This window comes from Crocuta crocuta, unplaced genomic scaffold (assembly GCF_008692635.1).
Source record: "Crocuta crocuta isolate KB4526 unplaced genomic scaffold, BGI_CrCroc_1.0 scaffold9, whole genome shotgun sequence".
Classification (NCBI taxonomy): Eukaryota; Metazoa; Chordata; class Mammalia; order Carnivora; family Hyaenidae; genus Crocuta; species Crocuta crocuta.
In genome coordinates, this window is record NW_027551567.1 from 1,187,081 (window position 1) to 1,206,779 (window position 19,699).

General features: G+C 38.6%; 1 protein-coding gene across 1 annotated transcript in view; it reads left to right on the forward strand.

Moving 5' to 3' along the window:
• BACH2 (BACH transcriptional regulator 2) overlaps window positions 1-19,699 on the forward strand; it is a 354,923-nt gene that overhangs the window by 93,308 nt on the left and 241,916 nt on the right. The window contains exon 2 of the mRNA XM_077750247.1: window positions 3,976-4,088. The gene's annotated coding sequence lies outside the window, so the exon portion shown is untranslated. The remainder of the gene's footprint in view (window positions 1-3,975; window positions 4,089-19,699) is intronic.

Below are 19,699 nucleotides of genomic sequence, written 5' to 3' on the forward strand. Positions count from 1 at the left end.
CTCCGTCCCTTCTGTTAATGAGGACCTGGCTGGTGAGGGGCGCTTGTCTGCATCACTGAACTTGTTCCAAGGTGTCTTTGTTTGCTTACCTGCCTTTTTGTTTTCCTTTCTCTTTGTAGCCTTCACCTTTTCTGTTCACTCTCTCTTTGATCTCTTCTTCTCTCTACTTTTCTGCTTACTCACACTCCTACCCACCTGGAAAGATGAATTACATTTCATTAACCTTTCTGAAGCCTAAGGTTGACCACAGGCTTTGTTGCCCATTGAGCCAACTCTGTTAGGATCAACCGAGTGGAAGTCCCACGTTAGCTTCTAGGATCGACGTTCTCCAGGCATTCTTTGAAGGTATCTGTACTTGCCTTTTGTTTAGTATCACAGGAGTCCAACTTCAAGAATGATTAAAAAGAAACATTGAAAAATAGAATAAAGAAGAAAACTCCCTTAATTCCACCATGGTAACACAGGTATCTTTTCCCCTAATGCTTTACATTTAAGATTCACTCTCCTTTTTTAAGCTGTGGGTTTCTCTAAGCTTCTAAATGGAATTGGCTGCAGAACAACCAGGTTCTCTCTGTTTCAAAGGAGATTTAAAGTACTTGATAGAACAAGGCCAGTCTTTTTGGTTGCTGGCCAGAAGTGAACTGACCCAATTTCTAAAACTGTCATCTGTTTGCTGAGGTGTTTTCTGTTGGTGATGTGTGTGTGTATGTGTGTGTGCATGTGCGTGTGTGTGTGTGTTATTAGGAGAGGTTTATTTTATTTTGGGGCTTTGTACATATTTTAATTCTCTAGTTTCTTGAAATGAAGTCACTTCCAGCCAGGGTCTACTGCCTATGACAGCATGACTAAGAAGAATGCTTTTTCTTCTCTGAATCTGGTTTCATCATTTAAAAAACTACCACTCAGATCAATAGCAATACTAGCTGAGAGTATTAATACAAAAGTGCATTGCATGGTTTTGAGACTATATAGCTGTAAGATACTCTTAACAGTATTTTTCTAAAATATTTACAACGCTGGGCATATATATTAAGGATTTTCCTTTAAAAAAAACCAAAGGCAGCCTGTAATGATTATCAACATTGTGTTTAAAATTCTCTGTTAACTCCATATCATCTTAGGCTCTGTGAGTGAGTGCAAGGAAAAAAGTCTATTCATAATTTTTATTAAGAACTCTCTATGTGACTAATATTTCCCTCAAAGAGTTTTTATTTTGACTTTGTTGTATAACCAATATACATGAAAATGATAAGAACACTTGGGGTAGTGGGGCCACAGGGGAGAGTCCATAATTGCTTTAGTGCAAACTATATACCCAAGCTCTGAGGGAGGGGGGATTGTGGCATGATTGGAGCTGGGTGGAATTTCCTTGGGGAAATTGTGTTCAAGAATCCTTGTCTGTTTGTTATTATCTTCTTGTGCCCACCTTTCCTGTGTTGATACCAATGTGTACATTTGAATGGGACTGTGACATCAGACATCTGTGCAAGGCATTTGGACAAGTTTCCCAGTTACATTCTGGGCTGTAGTTTTTAAATGTATTGAATTAGGTATATTAAAAAGGAAACCACGTGCGTAGAGTTCTACTTTAAAACAGAAATGTGGGGTGCCTGGGTGGTTCATTTGGCTAAGTGTCCAAGACTCTTGATTTCGGCTTAGGTCATGATCTCATGCTTAGAGAGATTGAACCCCATGTTGGGCTCTGCACTGACAGTGTGGAGACTGCTTGGGGTTCTCTCCCTCTCTCTTTGCCTCTCCCCAGGTCATGCTCTTGTGAGCACTCTCTCTGTCTCTCTCGCAAAATAAATAAAAATTAAAAAGTTCTTTTTTAATAAAACAGAAGGGGCACCTGGGTGGTTTAGTCAGTTGTCCGACTTCAGCTCAGGTCTTGGTCTCACGGTTCATGGTTTGAGCCCTGCTTCAGGTTCTGTGCTAACAGCTCAGACCCTGGAGCCTGCTTCAGATTCTGTGTCTCCCTCTCTCTCCGGCCCTCCCCTGCTTGCACTCTCTCTCAAAACTAAATAAACATTAAAAAAAATAAAAATAAAACAAATGTATTAGTATCTGCTTCTGGAAACTCAAAGAGTAAAAGTTATATGCATAATTTTCTTTCAGTCATTATAAGATTGGTTAGAATTAGATACTGAATTTTCTTGACTTTGAAGCAGCAATTACCCAGGCATCAGGTACATAAGGGGTGTTTAGATGTATTTAGGCTACAAAATCAGAAATCCAGGATCTCTTCATGTTGTATGTCATTGTTAAAATATGTTATTGCTATGACTGAATGTGGTATTTTCTTTGGAATCCCTGTGTCTCAAATAGTCAGGGAGTGATCTGCAATTTCCTCTCCCTATTTTCTGATTTGTAAAAGAAATTTAATAATATGTTCACAGAATATATTATTTTGTGTGGAGTAGGAGTTTATCTTTTGAAAATATAGATTACAAAGTCATTTTCTTAATAGTGAAAGATGTTCATTTAGAGAATATAGCCTTGGACTTCTCTGTGTCCTTGATTCAGCAGACATACCAGGGCCTCATGTCATTCTCCAGTAGACAAAGGCTGAGTGCTAAGAACTAAAGGTGATTATGATTAGTGGGATTATTACTACTTTTTTCTTTTCCTACTGAACATTTTCTATATTGTTATTATATTATTATTAAAAATTGGGGTCACCTGGGTGGTTCAGTGGGTTGAGTTTCCGACTCTCGATTTCAATTTAGGTCATGATCTCATGGTTTGTGAGTTTGAGCCCTGCACTTGGCTCTGTGCTTGGGATTCTGCTTGGGATTCTTTCTCTCTCCGTCTCTCTCTGCCCTTCCCCTGCTCGCTCGCTCTCTCTCTCTCTCTCAAAATAAATAAATCTAAAAAATTAAAAAATAAAAATAATATATATTTTAAAGCACTGCATTTGCATGTAAACCTGTAATTCTCGTCTTTATAGAAAGGTTCAGATATATAAACCCTTCCTAGATGCAAACAGAAAAAGAACACAGAAATAAGGTGATTACAAGGAACCTTACAATGTTTGTTCTTCTATCAGATTCACCCATAGACATCTTTTAAAGAAAAGGCTCCAAGTCTAATTAAGTGGTTGAAGATATGTTCTTTCTTTACTTTTCCTTAATATTTGATAAAGTAAGAACCCTGGAGTGGCACAATAACTACTTTACTCTAAAATGTAATTCAAGTGAATCAAAAATTCTCCCTAAAGAACCAATAGCATGGATAAAAATAGGGACCCTTATTCCATTTGAGGGAATGTTAAATCATCTGGTTCATTTGGCTCATGTAAAACTGACCTCCTGGATTCCCTTATCGTAGGGCCTCTGTGGAAGGTCCTGTCTATTGAGCTCTGACTGTGGTACAACCAGTCTTCAGCAAATGTTTGTTCCTTTATTCCTTGTAGGAAGCAGGGAAGGCATTGAGGTCTGGCACAAAGTAAGTGGTGCTCACATGCTAGATCCTTTCTCCTCCCAAGAACACCCATGCCTGAGCTAGAAACTCTTAAATAACTGACCTCTCTGGATTATTAATCACTATATCCTCATTATCCAGCTCCAAGTAAGTACTGAGAAAATAGTAGTTGAATGAATATTCTTGTTCCTGTGTATTTGCAGTCACTCTGAGCATATAGTATCCAGCTTTTCCTTGGCCACTGGCATGTCCAGTCTCTATGACCTTAAGTCTTTTGATTTGACTCTGTAAACTTTTGATGTCCAGTATGGTAGCCACTAACTACATGTAGCTATTTACATTTAAATTTAATTAAAATCACATAAAATTTAGAATTCAGCCCTTAGCTTCACTAGCCATACTTTAAATGCTCAGTAGCCACATGTGGCCAGTGGTTACCCTATTGGATAGTACAGGCATGGAGCATTGCCATCATGGTAGAAAGTTCCACTGGACACAGAACTGCTCTGTGTCTTCCTGAGCGCCAGCTGATGGATTTCCTCTTTGTGTTTGCAGTGCAGCTGTCTGCTTCAGGAAGTGAGGTCTACAGCAACGAGGAGAATCTTCCAAAGCTGCCTCGCACTGTGACATGTCTGAGCCCTTGCTCCAGTCCCTGCAACATGAACAAGGTAAGAGATACTTTTGGGAATCAGTCTTTGTGTCTTCTTTATGGTACCCTGATTTTTCTGGGTACATAATGTGTGAGGAGGTTGCTTCTCCTACCACAAACATTCCAGAGATTGGAGAGTTGTGTGACCCCAGTGAGTGGTATTTATTGGCAGGGTCACATGAGGTGGTGGCCATGCTGCAGTTGTGTAGTCTTACAGATATGTCACTGTGTTTATCAGAGGCTTCTGGTTGGCTGAAATACTGGCTGTTAATGTAACTGCCTTGGTATGAATGTTGGAAGATTATGACTCTGGAGCCAGAATATCTGGATTTAAATATCAGCTCTTCCAGATGCTAGCTTTGATGACCTTGGTCAAGAGGCTTAATTTCTCTGTGCCTCAATTTCCCTATCTGTAAAATGCTGATGATAATAGTACCTACCTTGTGGGGTTTTCAGAAGGATGAAATGAGTTAATATGTGCACGATAGTAACTTAATATAGTGCTTATCTACATTATAAATTTGATACATTTGATAATATTTGCTGTTGTTTTTGATGTGGGGGATACTGTTGTCCCTTAGACATTGATGCAGGAAAGTCTTAGGTGCATCTGCAACATTTCCATTTATTCCTTGTTTGACTCAGCAAGTAGCAATGGATTACCGGATGGGCACTGAGGGATGAACAATGAATGGGGCTTGGGTTTTGCCTGCAGCAGGTGACAGCTTGGGGGCAGTGTGGCTAGTGGTTTTAACGAAATATGTACCAGAAACTCTGGAAGCACAGAAGAAACATCTGACTTTGGGAAATATGGAGAGGACAGTGACATTTTGAGTCAGATCCTGAATGATAAATGGTCATTTCTTGACACAGAAGTAGGGCAGGGCATTCCAGGTGAAGGAAACAGGCTATGTTTAGGCACAGAAGCATCTGAGAAAGTCTGGCGTGTGTAGAGAACTTGGTACAGCAGGACATCTCAACTTCAACACTGTTAACATTTGGACTGAGTAATTCTTTATAGTGAGAGGCTGTCTTCCACACTGAAGGATGTTCAATAGCTTCCCTTTTGTCCCACTTTAGTTGTGACAACCAAAAAAAAAAAAAAAATTACACATTGGCATTTACCAGTGTCCATCCCATGGGGGGACAAAGATACCCCTGGTTGAGAACGACTGCATTGGTGGAAGATGGTAGATATGAGCCCAGAGAAGGAGGTAAGTGTCCAATTCTGAGAGCCACTGAAGGACCTAAAACAAGGGAGAGACATTTCCAGAGGTCTATAAGAAGAGGTAAATTATCATATTAGCTATAGGTTGTGATGGAGTTGGACAGTGCTTTTAGACACTGTGGGCTTCAAAAGGTATTATGGAATCCCTAGGCTTTAGAAGGCCCATTTCATATGTTGAGATTCTTTTACTAAGAACCCCATTCCAGCAGTAATTTTTCTCATGGCCATTTGTTTAGCCTTCTCCGGATGGCTGCATAACTCTCCTGGAAGAGACCAGAAAATAATAAGCAATTGTTTTTCAGAGATTTTCATTTGGCAGAGTTAAGCCTAAGAGAAGGAAACTTTGTTTCCTCCACTCCACCATTGCCTTAAATATTTACCTTTAAGCAGTCTTTGAGAAGAGATCTCTTGGAATACTGGAAAGTAGACAGGTATTCTACCCCAAGATCATGACTGGAGGGTGGGGAAGTGAGGGGATTCATCACTGTGGTCTTTGCAATCCTTGGCTTCTATTAGTTAGAGTTTGGTGTACTGAAATACTAAGACAACTCTTGGGAAATCTCTGATTGGCAGGCACAGCTTGCTATGATGGCCCTGCCCTGAGTTTCTCCAGAGCAACTCAAGGCCTGATGTCATGGTTTGGCTCCTGATACACAGCTGGGAACCAGACTCCTCAGACATTTCAAGTGTCTCAGTAGGTGTGTCTGTTGCTTTTGGGAAGTTATGTTCCGCCTAAGTGGCCCAATGAATGCTTTATTTTATGTTATTTTAATTTAAAGCAGTGATTAAGCATGATGTGTAACCTTCATAGGTCAGCATTTTTCTTATGGTTTTCTTGGCATAAGACAAAGAATAGATCACCCTCTGGGGAGGAAATAGATCTTCTCAGTGTAAGTTAAACCAGACAATCATCTCATCAATTAGGATATGTAAGTTAGAATGTTGGAAATATTTTTGTGGGTGTGATTGATTTTCTAGGTAGATTTGTTCCTAGAAAAGTTGCAGACATTTTAATTGTGCACTTTCCACTTATTTGGACGTACACTGTAATAATTCTTTTTTCCTTCCCAAACCCCTGCTAGCTTATGGGACACTTTAACTGAAGAGGTGACAGGATGCAGGGTGGCACAGTAGTCTAGGGTCGGGTGTAGTTGCTGTGAAGCGATAGGGCAATTCTGATCACAGTGAGGCATTAACATCTGCCTCTCTCTGGGGTTATTTAGAGATGAGAGCTCTAAAAACAACAGGAATGGCCCCCATGGCCACTGGTCAAATGGATTGCCCCTTTGTCTGACTAATATAACCAGGCTAACCTGATAGTCAGTGAACTGCTGTCCACCAAGTACTGCCATCATTACTCATCTTGAGCTTCTGTATGTAGCAGAGTCTGGGGACACACCAGGAAGGTTACAATTCCAGCCCTCAGACAGCTAGCACACTGGCGCATTAGTTTATACATAAGATTGATACAAAGTAGACAGTGAACACCCTCACATTTATTCACCTTTTTAATATTATAAGCAGGCTTTAATGGTTGTACATTTTGGCTTCATGTTCTAGCCTTACATGTTAAAGGAATTATGGGTATACAAGTTTTCCCAGGGCACTTATTCTCCCTGGCTCTTATGCAGTTTTGAAGATGCATCTCTCCAAGTTCTATACTCTCCATAGATCTTTTTGTAGGAGCTGACTTTCCAGTCTTTATATTGATCCAGAACTTTGTGATCAGGATTTAACTTTAAGTTTTGTAAGAAGTTTTTATCTTCTCTACTTTCTCAGGCATTCTCTTGTTAATATGTATAAATATAGCTTTTATAATACAAGTTTTTGCTAGTAAAAAGTACTAATGTTTTACATGTGTGTTATTTACATATTATCACGCTGTAACGAAAGGATTTTAGTGTGTTACTTAAAAAATCATAGCCAAATGGGAGGCAAGTTAGACAGGATGGGACTTTGTAGAGGCAAACTGGGCAGGATGATACATATTCAGTACATACCACTGTGTTAGTTCCCAAAACCACACTAACAGGAACAGTGTTGTGCTCTTGAAAGATATCTCTTCCTAGCAGCAACCTTGGAATTACAATTTTAAACTCTTTCCCTCATGGTCGTCATTTTCACGAAGGCATATCACATGCTGTTGTCTGCCTTGAATTTGTGAGGACACCCCATCTGATTGAAAAATAATCGATTTTTCCGTTATTATACAGAATGCTGCCTCCCCCCACAGTGAAAATGAATCTTCTTGAGAACGGTTTCTTCCTTCTTATGCTCAAATAAAGCCAGATCTGATTGCTGTTCCTTTGGACAAATGCCATAGCATCAAATGAAGTAGAGTAGTATCTCTTATCTCTCTTAGTGGGTGGATGCTACTGTTTTGCTTAATATCTGCCCAGCAGAATTTTTTCTCTGAATATTTTACTGTGCCAAGTTTGAGGCAGTTTCACCTTTACACTCAGATCACTATCTCTACAGTCAACTAAAGAGTAAAACTGAAATTTAGTTTCTGCCTTCATTTAAAGTTTTTCTTTCTTGGCACCTCCTTAATATGAAGCAGTGAAATTCAGAGCTCATTACCCCTGGCTCTCTACCCCCACATGACTCTTCTGGATTAAACCTCAGCTCCCACAACACCCCGTTACCAAGTGTGTACCGTGTACCATGCACTGTGTTTACAAAACATCAATGAACAAACAAAGGTCTTTGCCAACCAGGGCTTCTGTTCTTCCCAAGGTAAGGAGAGTCATCTTATTTCAGAAGTTTTAACATTTCAACATACACCTAACATTAAAAAGCTTTCCCTTTTAAAATTCTTTCACTTGAGCGAGTTGACAGAGCAACTGGATGTGATGTAAGGAATTGGTGACTAATAAACATAGAAGATTCTCTCTTCCCTTCTCTAGGACACTCCTGGTGGTTTCACCAAATGGCCCATCTATGTTCAGTGTGTCTCCACCCTCATTTTTTGCAGGCAATGGCCAAGTCCCCTTTGTGGCAGACTTTGAAGAAATATTGCACACATCTAAAACCAGGGACATGGAAGAGAATGCAAATAAAAATTAAGAGATCTTGGAATAAGGAAGGCCTTATTAATTACTAGTGGCAGAAATTATAAAGGAAGAGAATGTATTTGACTATAGCCTCAAAATTTCTTTCCACCACGAGGCATTCTGAACTACTCTAAAGACAAAAGACATGCCAGGGCAAAATTTACAACATGTGACAGACTGTTAACTTAGCTAATCTAATAAGATTTCTTACGAATTAATAAGATAAAGATGATTACTCTCATAGAAAAGGGGTAAAGAACAGAAAGGGAACAATAAATGAAAACATATAATCAATAAATAACATAAGTAAGAAAATGCTCAACCTCAACAGTTATCAAAGAAATGCAAAGTACAGCAGTTAAGTGGCATTTCCTATCTATACAATTAAAGAGGATTTGTAAAATGTACTCAGTGAAAGTAGGAATGAGACTCTCAGGCTCTCAGACACAGAGAAAGAACACATTTCTCCAGGGAACTTAAACAATGTGTATCAAAGCCTCAAAAATACACATAACCTTTTAGCTTAGAAACTCCACTTCTAGAACAGTTACCCAAAGACAATTGCCATGGATGTGTGCAAAAACTGAGCTAAGGTGTTCATCACACATTATGACAATAGTAACTGTAAAAGGCAATAATTGTGGTACGGCCATACCATAAAAATACCAGGGAGGGATGAAGGAATATCTAATGACATAAAAACGTGTTTTAAATAAATTGTGGAGAAGGCAAGTTATATAACAATGTGTATAATTTTATCATTATTTCATTTTTTAAAAACATACATGTCTGCCCACAGAAAAGAAGGTTGTAGATACATCAAATATTATGAGCATTATCTTCTTTTTGTCTGTATGTTCTAAATTTCTTTAGCAATGTACATTCTTTCATACTAAAAATAACATAAAAAGGCATTAAGTTATATTTAAGATATTAACTTCACTATGTTTTTAAATATGCATGATAAAAAGGCTGGAAGGATATTGCCCAGAATGTTGGCGGTGTTTCTCTCAGAGGGTGGGTACATGGTATGTATTTGTTTCTTATTTTTAAAAATATTTTTCTGTATTTCCAGCTTTCCTACAATAAGTAGTAGTTGTATATGTGATTAAAAATCAGAGGGATGCCTGGGTGGCTCAGTCAGTTAAGTGTCTGACTTCAGCTTAGGTCATGATCTCCTGGTTCATGGGTTGGAGCCTGCTTCAGATTCTGTGTCTCCCTCTCTCTCTGCTCCTCCCTGACTTGTGTTCTGTCTCTGTCTCTCTCTCTGTCTCTCTCTCTCTCTCAAAAATAAACTTTTTTAAAAATCAGAAAAAAGTAAGGATTTTAACATAAATATCACTTTAGTTGTTTTGCGTTTGAGGAATGGATGAAGGTATTTAGTGGATAGATGGGAAAAAAAGAGCCCTTGTGAAAAACAGAGGTTTGAACTTGGGAATGATTCTATTTGACATATTACCAGAAAAGACTTTTTTAATGTGCTAATGGTTTGGGGGCAATAGTAAGTAGAGATATGCTGTAGAAAAAGATACTGTCCTTTGATTCAGTGACTCAAAATTTTTACATGGCATTACATCATCTTACTCAGTATGTGTCATTTCTTCATCCAGCTCTTCAAAAGACTTTGCTGATGTATACAAGTTTAGACCAGTGGTTCTCAAACTATGGTTTGGGAACGCCTGGGGAGCCCATTCACAGGCCACCTGCCTTATGAAGGTCAAAACTACTTTCATAATAATATTAAGACTTTTCTGGGGTGNTTCTCAAGAGGTTACACAGCATGCAATGACATTCATCCCTGAGATGGCTGTTGGGATATATGCTTGTGTGTTCATGTTCCAAGATACTCAGTTTGTGTTTTTAATATGGTGAACATTGCTAGAAATAACTGACATAAACAAAAGTCCTTAAAGTCTGCAGTAATTTTTTTAAATAGTATATTGTCAAGTTGGTTTCCATATAACACCCAGTGCTCATCCCCACAAGTGCCCTCCTCCGTGCCCATTACCCCCCTTACGCTCCCCCCACCCCCATCTGCCCTCGGTTTGTTCTCGGCATTCAGGAGTCTCTCATGGTTTGCCTCTGTCCCTCTCCCCCACTGTTTTTCCCCTTCTTCTCCCCCATGGTCCTCCGTTAAGTTCCTCCTAATCCTCCTAGTCTGCAGTAATTTTTAAGCATGTCCTGAGATAGGAGTTTGAGAACCGATGAGCTGGACTATGCCTATGCCCTGTATTTGGCAGTATTTATTCTTTTTTTTTTTAATATTTTTTACTTATTTTTTGGGAGAGTGTGAGTGGGGGGAGGGCAGAGAGAGGGGGACAGAGGATGTGAAGCAGGCTCTGTGCTGACAGGCTGACAGAGCAGGCCCAATGTCGGGCTTGAACTCACAAACCATGAGATCATGATCTGAGCTGAAGCTGGACGCTCAGGTCTGAGCCACTCAGGCGCCCCTTGGTAGTTCTTATTCTAAGTAGAAGCTGGATCCTGGGCTCTGAGCAATAAGTGCCCTGGACATTGTAACACATCTGTTTTCACCTTCTATATCTTTAAGGAGAAACTGCCCCTAGTCCTTATTTTAAAAAAGAAAAAAAGCATTTATGGAGTTTGTGAGGCAAAATGGAACATTGTTGCTATAAGGCCAGTGTAGTACCTATGGTGCATGTAAGTCAAATTCTGCTAAATGTGGGGTGTATAGAAATGATGAAATTGGACCTCTGTTCTGTTCCATGTGCACCATAATGGGAGATTCAGTGAATTTTTTAGGAAGAAAACAGGAATATAATTCCCTTTTGCGAAGTATGGGAGTGCAAATTCAATGTGGTATAGTAGATGGTTGTTTTGATATGAAGTAGGGAATAAAACAGATTTAAAAGAATTAACTGAATATGTTTATGCATATTTGTTGGTAAAATGTGTGCATGTATATTACTTGTTTGTGCTTGTAAATACAGATAAAACATACGTGCTATTTGAGAAATGCTTCCTAATGTATGTAGAATGATCTCTGGATATAGTCATTTTTACCATGGAAGCAACATCAACATTTATATGTCAGTACCAAGGCCTCGTCTCCTTTCTCCTTAACAGAAACACATTTCAGTTGGTCTCTTAGGTGCACAGCTGACCTCTGAATGTCGGAAGCTCGTGATGGAGCAGTGGTCGTTGTCTATTCTCTGAGAAGCAGTCTTCATAGTTCAGGGTATACGGTGAAAATCTGAACCTTTCTGTCCAGAGAATTTGAGCATCAGATGAGTAATGTGCACTTGGAGCTAGAAGTCAGCGCCAGCCCTACATAAGGCCATGGGCACCACTGAAGGGTTTATGTGGATGTGACAGTGCCTTGACTTGAGGGTGGAGGTGTCAGTGGCCTGACTTAACAGCTCCCAATCATGTCAGAAAAGATGAAGGAGCATCTGAACAGGTAGGAGGCAAATTAAGGCTTTGGAATGGAAAGGCTGGACTTTTGGTTTAAGATCATAATGGCCCCACAGCAGGAGAAGAGATATATTTTGACATGACTGTAATATAACTTCAAGTCTAAGAGGCCTAGTTTTGAATCATGATAAGCCCATTGAAATGTGGCCATAGTTACTGACCATAAAATAGGTTTCACTTGAAGGAAAGAGGGTATTCAATTTCACCTTGTTTTTTTCAGTGGTACTTCACACACATTGTGATTGTTGGTTTTGGGATCTTATTCATCCTTATTTCTTGAAGATTTAAGGAATAGCTCCTAGGATGTTCTTGATTATAACAAGTTTTACGCTTTTTTCCTCCTTAATTGATGAACTGCCCCATGCCAGCCTTCATGTAGAGCTTTAATTAAATGTTGACAGAACTAGTGAGTTCTCATCCTGTATCACCATAGTGAACTAAGCCCACACAAACCCACAGTATAATTAGACAGGTCCTTTGGACACGTGATATGTGCTGTGACCTCTTTCTTTGATGCTGGTGGTGGCCAGCTCCCTATAACAAAGGGGCCAGTGGATTCTGGCCTTTGTGAATCTGTCTTCCAAGTCCTCAACCCTGCCCTTTTTCTCTCAATTAGTAGGCCTTAATGGGTACAATTAAGTTACATCGTATTTAGTTAATTGGTGATTGGAACCATAACTATTTAGGCACTTAATCTGTGGCCTGTCCATCTTTAGAATATTAGCAAACAAGTCGAGTTGCCTCATGTTGCAAACATCTCCTCTCAAATGATGGTATTGCTATGCATAAGGGAAAATGCATAACTGAGAGATTACTTCTAACCCAGCTTATTAATTTGAGTACCTAATACTTCAAATTGTCCTTTTTCCCCCTCCGTTTCTTTGTGGTACAGTGGTCTGGCAGCATGTAGCTCTTTGCTCATATTCTTTCCAGTTCCCTTTTTTATCTTTTGTCTCTGTAAAATAAGCCTGACACCATTTTCTGTAAGATGTTTTCAGGGAACATAGTGCTTTTGAATATATGTGCACCGTTGGCTCCATTCTTAAAAACCTCATAATGTGTGATAAAATTAATAAATGCACTAGAGAAGGAGAGGTGCCTGTTTAGAGTCTAAAAAACTACATAATTTTGCAGACATTTCTCAGTTAATGTTCAGAAGACATATTTCTAGTCTCTCATAAATGACAGTGTTTAGGTTTCAATGAAAACATGTAGATTTTACTAATCACAGTTTGTATGTTCTTCTAGGTTATTTATTTCATTTTCCTTTTTTATGGAATAGTTTTATAACTTCTGAATGCCCTCAGATTTTCATAAAGTGGCATTATCCTGAGAGGCAAGTCTCCATTAGACATAAATATAAGCACTTGATTAAGATAACCAGCCCTACCCAGAGAGGTAAAGTGTCATCACGTGGTCACAATGATTGATCAAGGAGCACCTGTTAATTAGTTCAGTAGCATAACTGCAACGAGTTTTGGAGGAAAACAAAGGTTAGTTGAAATTAGCAATGTCTGCATCTTTTGTTTTTCCTTAAACCCATAAACAATTTGTTGTGACAGCTCTAGGCCAGGATTATGGCATTTTGGATGGGGTCTGATTATAGCTAAAAATAGATGTGTGTATTGAAGATCAGAAGAATATGAAACAATTGAAATTTTGTGAAAGACTGATGCTGGTTCATTGTAATAATTTCCCCAAAGGCACATTAGTAATGCTGCTAAATACAGACTTTAATAGACTTTAATAGTGTGTACTTTAGAGGCCTGATACACAAAGGAATAATGTATAAAACATTCATTATGGAAAATTGCTACCTTTTTTATTTAATAAGAAATCTGTTGAAACAAAACTATCGTATTGCCTATGGCATTATGTTCCTGGGTATTAGCAGACTGAAGAATAATTGCTACCATCTTTTACATTTTTTTTTACCTATTCTAATCAAGTTGCAATCATATTTACTTATTTGCTCCATGAATGAAAATGGGAATTAAAAAAAAAAGTATTTGCATTGGATGGACGCTTGTTCAAATTGTGGCTCAGTCTCCCCTTACCTATGTAATCTTGGGCAAGTACCTTACCATCAAACTCCATTTCTTCCATTTGCACACCAGGGATTCTTCTACTTACCTTGGAAGGTCATGGTCAGAGAAGTTAAATGTTGATGTCGTGGATGCTCCACATAATAGGCACTCAATAAATACTTCCTATTATGATTACTGTCTACATCTATTTCTCTTTATATTGCTTGTCTCTATGGATGACAGTTGTGGGGGGAGCATGAAGGGGGCAAGAGTAAGAAAAAGCAATTAAAAAGGAGCCTCGGTAAGCAGCTCTGTCGCCAAGCCTTGCATTGGATTTCAATTTGATTTTAATGTGCTACTGCTGAGAGCCATGCTGTTGAAAAAGAGAGAAGAGTTGGAAGCAGATGCTCCGGGAAGAACAGTGGGGCATTTATCTCTTTTAATGAGATAACATCATTAGAGTGACAAAGTGCAGTGAATCGATACTCGAAATGGACTGGTGCTATCTTCCCAAAGTGTGTCGATTGTTATACTTCACAGCCTTAGAATCTGCTGAATCATGAATTCTGTCTTCTCTGTTATTGGAGCCACCAACTCTGATCTCACCGAATGGGTCCATACCTTAGGGAATCCCCACAAGAGGAGGAACACGGACTAATTGGATAAATGAGAAAAATCCAGGGTGATTTATAAGTTGCCCTGTAATCAGGGAACCTCGGAGAAAGGAGGTGGGTCTTCTTTTTTTCCCTTTGGCTTTAAATGGCCGTGCATCCTAACTCTCATCCCCTCCGCCCGCTCTCCTTGCTCTCTGTTTGTTTCTTGGTGTAGTGTCAGAAACACTAATCATGTCAGACTGTGACACTGACAGCCCTGACATTCACAACAAAGAGACAAGGAGAGAGAGAAAGAGAGACCTTGGAGGGGGAAGGTGAGGAAAAGCAGCAGGGGAAGTAGTTTTTTCTTGCACATAAAACCCATAGCTGCAAAACCACCAGTGTTCTGGATATATCACATCCAAAGAAAATTAAGGAAGGAGCGAGGTGAATTCTGATGGAGATAAAATTAGGCTGGGAAGATTTTGTGCTACTATATTTTCCCTCTTAGGTTTCAGTGTGTAGCCTATATTATAGTTGGCTGTGGCTATAATTTCTTCTCACCAAGAAAAAAAAAGCTATTAAAATATTTCTTTCCCTTTCCCTACCCTAATTTTTCTCTTTGAAACAAAGCAAAGTTAAGCACAGATCTTCGCAGGAAGTGTGTGCTCTCTAAGGTTTTCCACTGACCAGATTCCCATGGTTTAATCTGAACAATAGCTGCTTCAGGAAAGAAGTCATCTGTGAGAGATGTTTTCTGACCGTGACAAAGCTGACTTGGGAACTGTTCAGTGTCATCCCCACGCTGCCTTACCTTGGCCTCCCCAGCACCTGCCAGCTGCAGGAAATGCTTATGTTACTGGGCAATTTGGAAGGGGGCTGACTATGGCCAGGTCTTCCAAACACCCCTGAGGTTTCTCTTTCCCTCAGGCAGTTTTTTCCATTTGGAGTTGTTCTGGTGAATGGTCACAGGTCTCTGTCTTGAATCAGTCATGACCTGGAAACCTGCTGCCACAGCTCACATGTGTTTTGAATCCAGATGCTGCGATCTAAATTGAGCTCTGAGCTCAGGCTGAATCATCCTAGCTTTTCTGTAAACACAAGAACCCAGCTGCCAGCTCAGCTTTTGAGGTATTTTGAATTAAAACTGTCTTCGCTAAGATATCATTTTACTTTTTCATCACACAAGGAAAAAAAACATAATAAAAAAATGGAAAGTGATGTATTGTGCCATGTCAGTTACCTTATCATAAAGGAAGTATGTTTTTGGTCTGTATTTGAGGACAAAAGGTGTTGGTTACATAGTGACTTCATCTTTGGATTCATTACAAATAATATTGAGAACTCTAGAAAAAACTAAGACCTCATTCTTGTCCTTAGTACCCAAGTAAAACTATACACTTGGGCCACTTGGAAGAAATGCCCATCTGAGGCATGGAGGAGGGCACTTGTGGGGATGAGCACTGTGTTATATGGAAACCAACTTGACAACAAACTATTTGTAAAAATAAATCAATAAATAAATAAATAAATAAAAAGACAATTTATGTTTTAAAAAATAAATAAACAAACCATGATAAGCATTAAAAAAAAGAAAGAAATGTCCATTTGAATTTGTAAAATAAAAAAAAATTCAGTGACTTATAACATAATTTACACTATGTATAGCAACCTTGACATTGTGGCTTATTTAAAATTCTTGAAGAAATTCTGCTTCTACTGGCAGAGGAGAGTACATTTATACCCTGGGGAGGATTTGGGGGAATTACCCCAAAATATCTTCCTGTAAACTCACAATTTTTTTGAAGTTCCTTTTTATCCTAAGAATTTACATGGATTTTATATTCTCTGCGATGTGTCCATGGTGTTTTTTCATGTAAAATAACTTTAAAAATTACTTGCAAGTTAAATTATTTAGTTAAATATTGTATCAGGTAATTTAGCTGTTATGATGAATAACCCATTATAATTCATGGTTTGACACCCCAAAGTTTCCTTTCTTACTAACATGTCAATCCAGTGTACGATTGACACTTTAGCAACTCACCAATTCACTTCTGGTCAGTGAATTGCTTTTATTCAGCAGTTATTCAGGAATCCTGATCTCATACTCCTCCCATCTTTTGGCCTCCCCATCTGGGATGCTGTAACAGAGTACAACAAACTGGGTGCCTTAGATAACAGAAATGTATTGTCTCACAGTGCTGGAGGCTAGAAGTCCAAGATCAAAGTTGAGCAGGACTGGTTCTTTCTGAGGGCTGAGAGGGAAGGATCTATTCCAGGCCTCTTTTCCTTGGCTTGCAGATGGCTGTCTTCTCCCTGTGTCCCTTTGTACTGTCTTCCCTCTATTCTTGCTGTGTCCAAATTTCCCCTTTTTATAAGGACACCGGTCACATTGAATTAGGGCTCACCCTATTCCAGTATGACCTCCTCTTAACTAATTACACCTGTAATGATCCTATTTCTGAGTAAGGGTACTTTCTGATGGTTAGGACTTCAACATGTGAATGTGAGGGGTGGGGGGACGATGCACAGTTCAACCCATAATGTCATCTATGGGGGCTTTTGATTGTCTACATCTGGCTGGTGGAAGAGAAAGAGCACAAAGAAGGAACATTCACTTTTTAATCACCATGGCCTTGAAGTGACTCTGTATCTTTTCTCTTCATATTCCATTGGTGAGAGCCAGTCACATGACCCCAGCTGATTGCAGAGGGCTTGAGAAATGTAGTCCCTGGCTGAGTAGTAACTGGGCTAAGTGGCTTCAGACACTGGTGTGTACACCCGAGCCATCTCATCTGTCTAGGAAAAGACATCTTTGTGTCCCATTTCTTCCAGTGCTCCTGAGCATGACCATCGTAGGGCACTGAAAGAGGTTTCCAGAGTATCCAAGTTTTAAAATTCCATTCTGCCATGGCTAGGAATGCTTTTCAATCAGTGGTCCAAGTATTTATATACAAATGAGTGCCTAAGGCTTACTGTTTTGTTTTCATAAGAATCTAATATATTCTCCAAGGAATTTTATTTAGAGTATTAATGGGCACCTTGTTTTCCACATGAAACTAGTGAAATCCAAATTAATGAGGTTTTACTCTTGGCCAAAAATTTAACTTGTGGTTAGAATGATTTCCTACAGTACAGTAACTATTTTTTTGTTACATGTTCTATTATTACTGAAAAATGATATGCATCAAAGAAGGGAAAAAAGGATATTGTGAGTGCAGAGGACAATTATATAACTTGCTGTACCTATCTCAAATGGCTAGACTTTAGTATTTAATTATAAAAGTCTTGTCTCTTCTATCAGGTTAGTCATTATTTCAAAAGTTGAACGTGGGTTTTATAAGTGACTAAGTAATTGCTTTGTATGTTCCTTTTCAATTACAGTAAGAAGTCATGAATTCTCTACATTTAGAACTGCTAAAAATTATTTAGATTTGCCTGTTGAATAGGTTTCTTCTAAAAAAGGACTCAGGAAAAAAATTTCCACTGTAAATTTTTGGCTTCTCAAAGTAATTTGTAAGAAATTTCCCATGAAAAAGATACTGATAGCAATTTGAAAAGGATAAGTAGAATGCAGTCTGAAAACTTGGTAGGTAGTATGAAAACACATTAAAACCACCAAAGCATAATATTTAATGTAGGCTTTTAGTCATGAAGCTCCATGTCAAGAAACCATTCTCTTGCTGTTTTATTGTTCTAGTGCTTTAAAACACTGATGTTATCTAAAGACTTAAATAAACCTATCAGTGGTACTATAGATTTCCTTTTGGTCAAAAAACATGACAGTGGTACTTTAGTAAAGATAATCACTTGAATGATAACCATTTAATTTTTAGTGGTAATACTTTTTAATATGCCAAAATAGACTAAAACAAGTATTGGAGTCATTTTAAGAATGAATTAAATTCTCATTCACATAGACATTATAAATTCAGACTGTGGAAAAGGGTGTAGGATGCAGTGTATCCTTTGTAGATTTTTGATAACTAATCATTATTTCAATTTGTTATAATAGACTATATTGTTGCTAATTTTCACAGCCAATTTGCAAAACTTGATATTATTCCCACTTTACAGATGGAGGAACTCAGAGATGTTTTAGTAATGAGACCAGTATTGCATGTCTAGATATAGAAGACCCAGTCTCTGAATTCAGATCTTACTGACTCCAAAACACAGGCACATTTTCATCTGTCACATAGCCTTGTAGGAGAATATTTGCTGAATTGAATTTGAACTATATTAGATGAATTTTCTAAGCTAAAAGTAAAATGCAACATCCCAGAATGAATGTTTAGTTTTTGAAAAAAAAAAAAATCCATTTGCATGTGAACAAACTAATGTAGCAGTTGGAAATTAGTTCCATCTGATCATTAAAGCAGGTCTCTAGAACTTGCTAACACTTTAGTTAGTAGACTACCACTTCCTAAATAAATGAGCAGTCTATATATGATTCAGAATACTTCTTAAACATCCATTATGTGACTAACAGAGTTCTTTAGAACTCAAGTTAGGTTCCTGAAAACTAGTTTCTAATTCATGCTCTCACACTTGCCCCGTCTCTGAATGTGCCAGGTTAGGCAGGTTTTATTGATTTGCTGAGGCAAACACAGAAAAAGGTAGCCTTGAACCAAGGGTGGGCCTGGCCTGAGGGCAAGATAAAGAAAAGCTGCCTATTTTCTAGTGACAAGCTCAGCTAGAACCCTAAGATAAAAGAAAGGTGTATTCCTCTGAAAACATTTCACCTTTTCACCTTTCCTAGCAACATGATAAGCCTGACTTCTGATGAAAAGAATGATTTGGAGTTTTGAGGGGTGTCTATATCATTTTCAGTTTCATGCCATTTATGCTGTTCAGGGTTTCTGTGTGACTGTGGCCAAGTCACATCACCTGTTTGAAACATGTATGTATGAGGAAGCAGTGGGAGTAGATCAGGAGTTGGGTGTTTGTAAAATGCTAAGAATTGAGTCCCATATTTGGCATGCATATACATTTTTCTGGAGAGAATGGCTCATGGCTTATTATTTACATCATATTCTCCAGGGCTTCAGCACACAAAGAAATCTATAGGCCAGATTATCTGTGAAGTCTATAGGGACTGTAGCATCTAGTTTTCTATATATTTTATCGTGCACAGGCTATCATGGACAGTATAGATGAGAAAATCTGCATTCTGTCAATCTACAGTATGACATGTAAGGGAAACTTGGAGTATTTTTATTGTAGACTACTGCTTCTCTCTTCTCTAAGAGGAACCTTCTGTGCATTGTATATGTTCAATAAATGTTGGT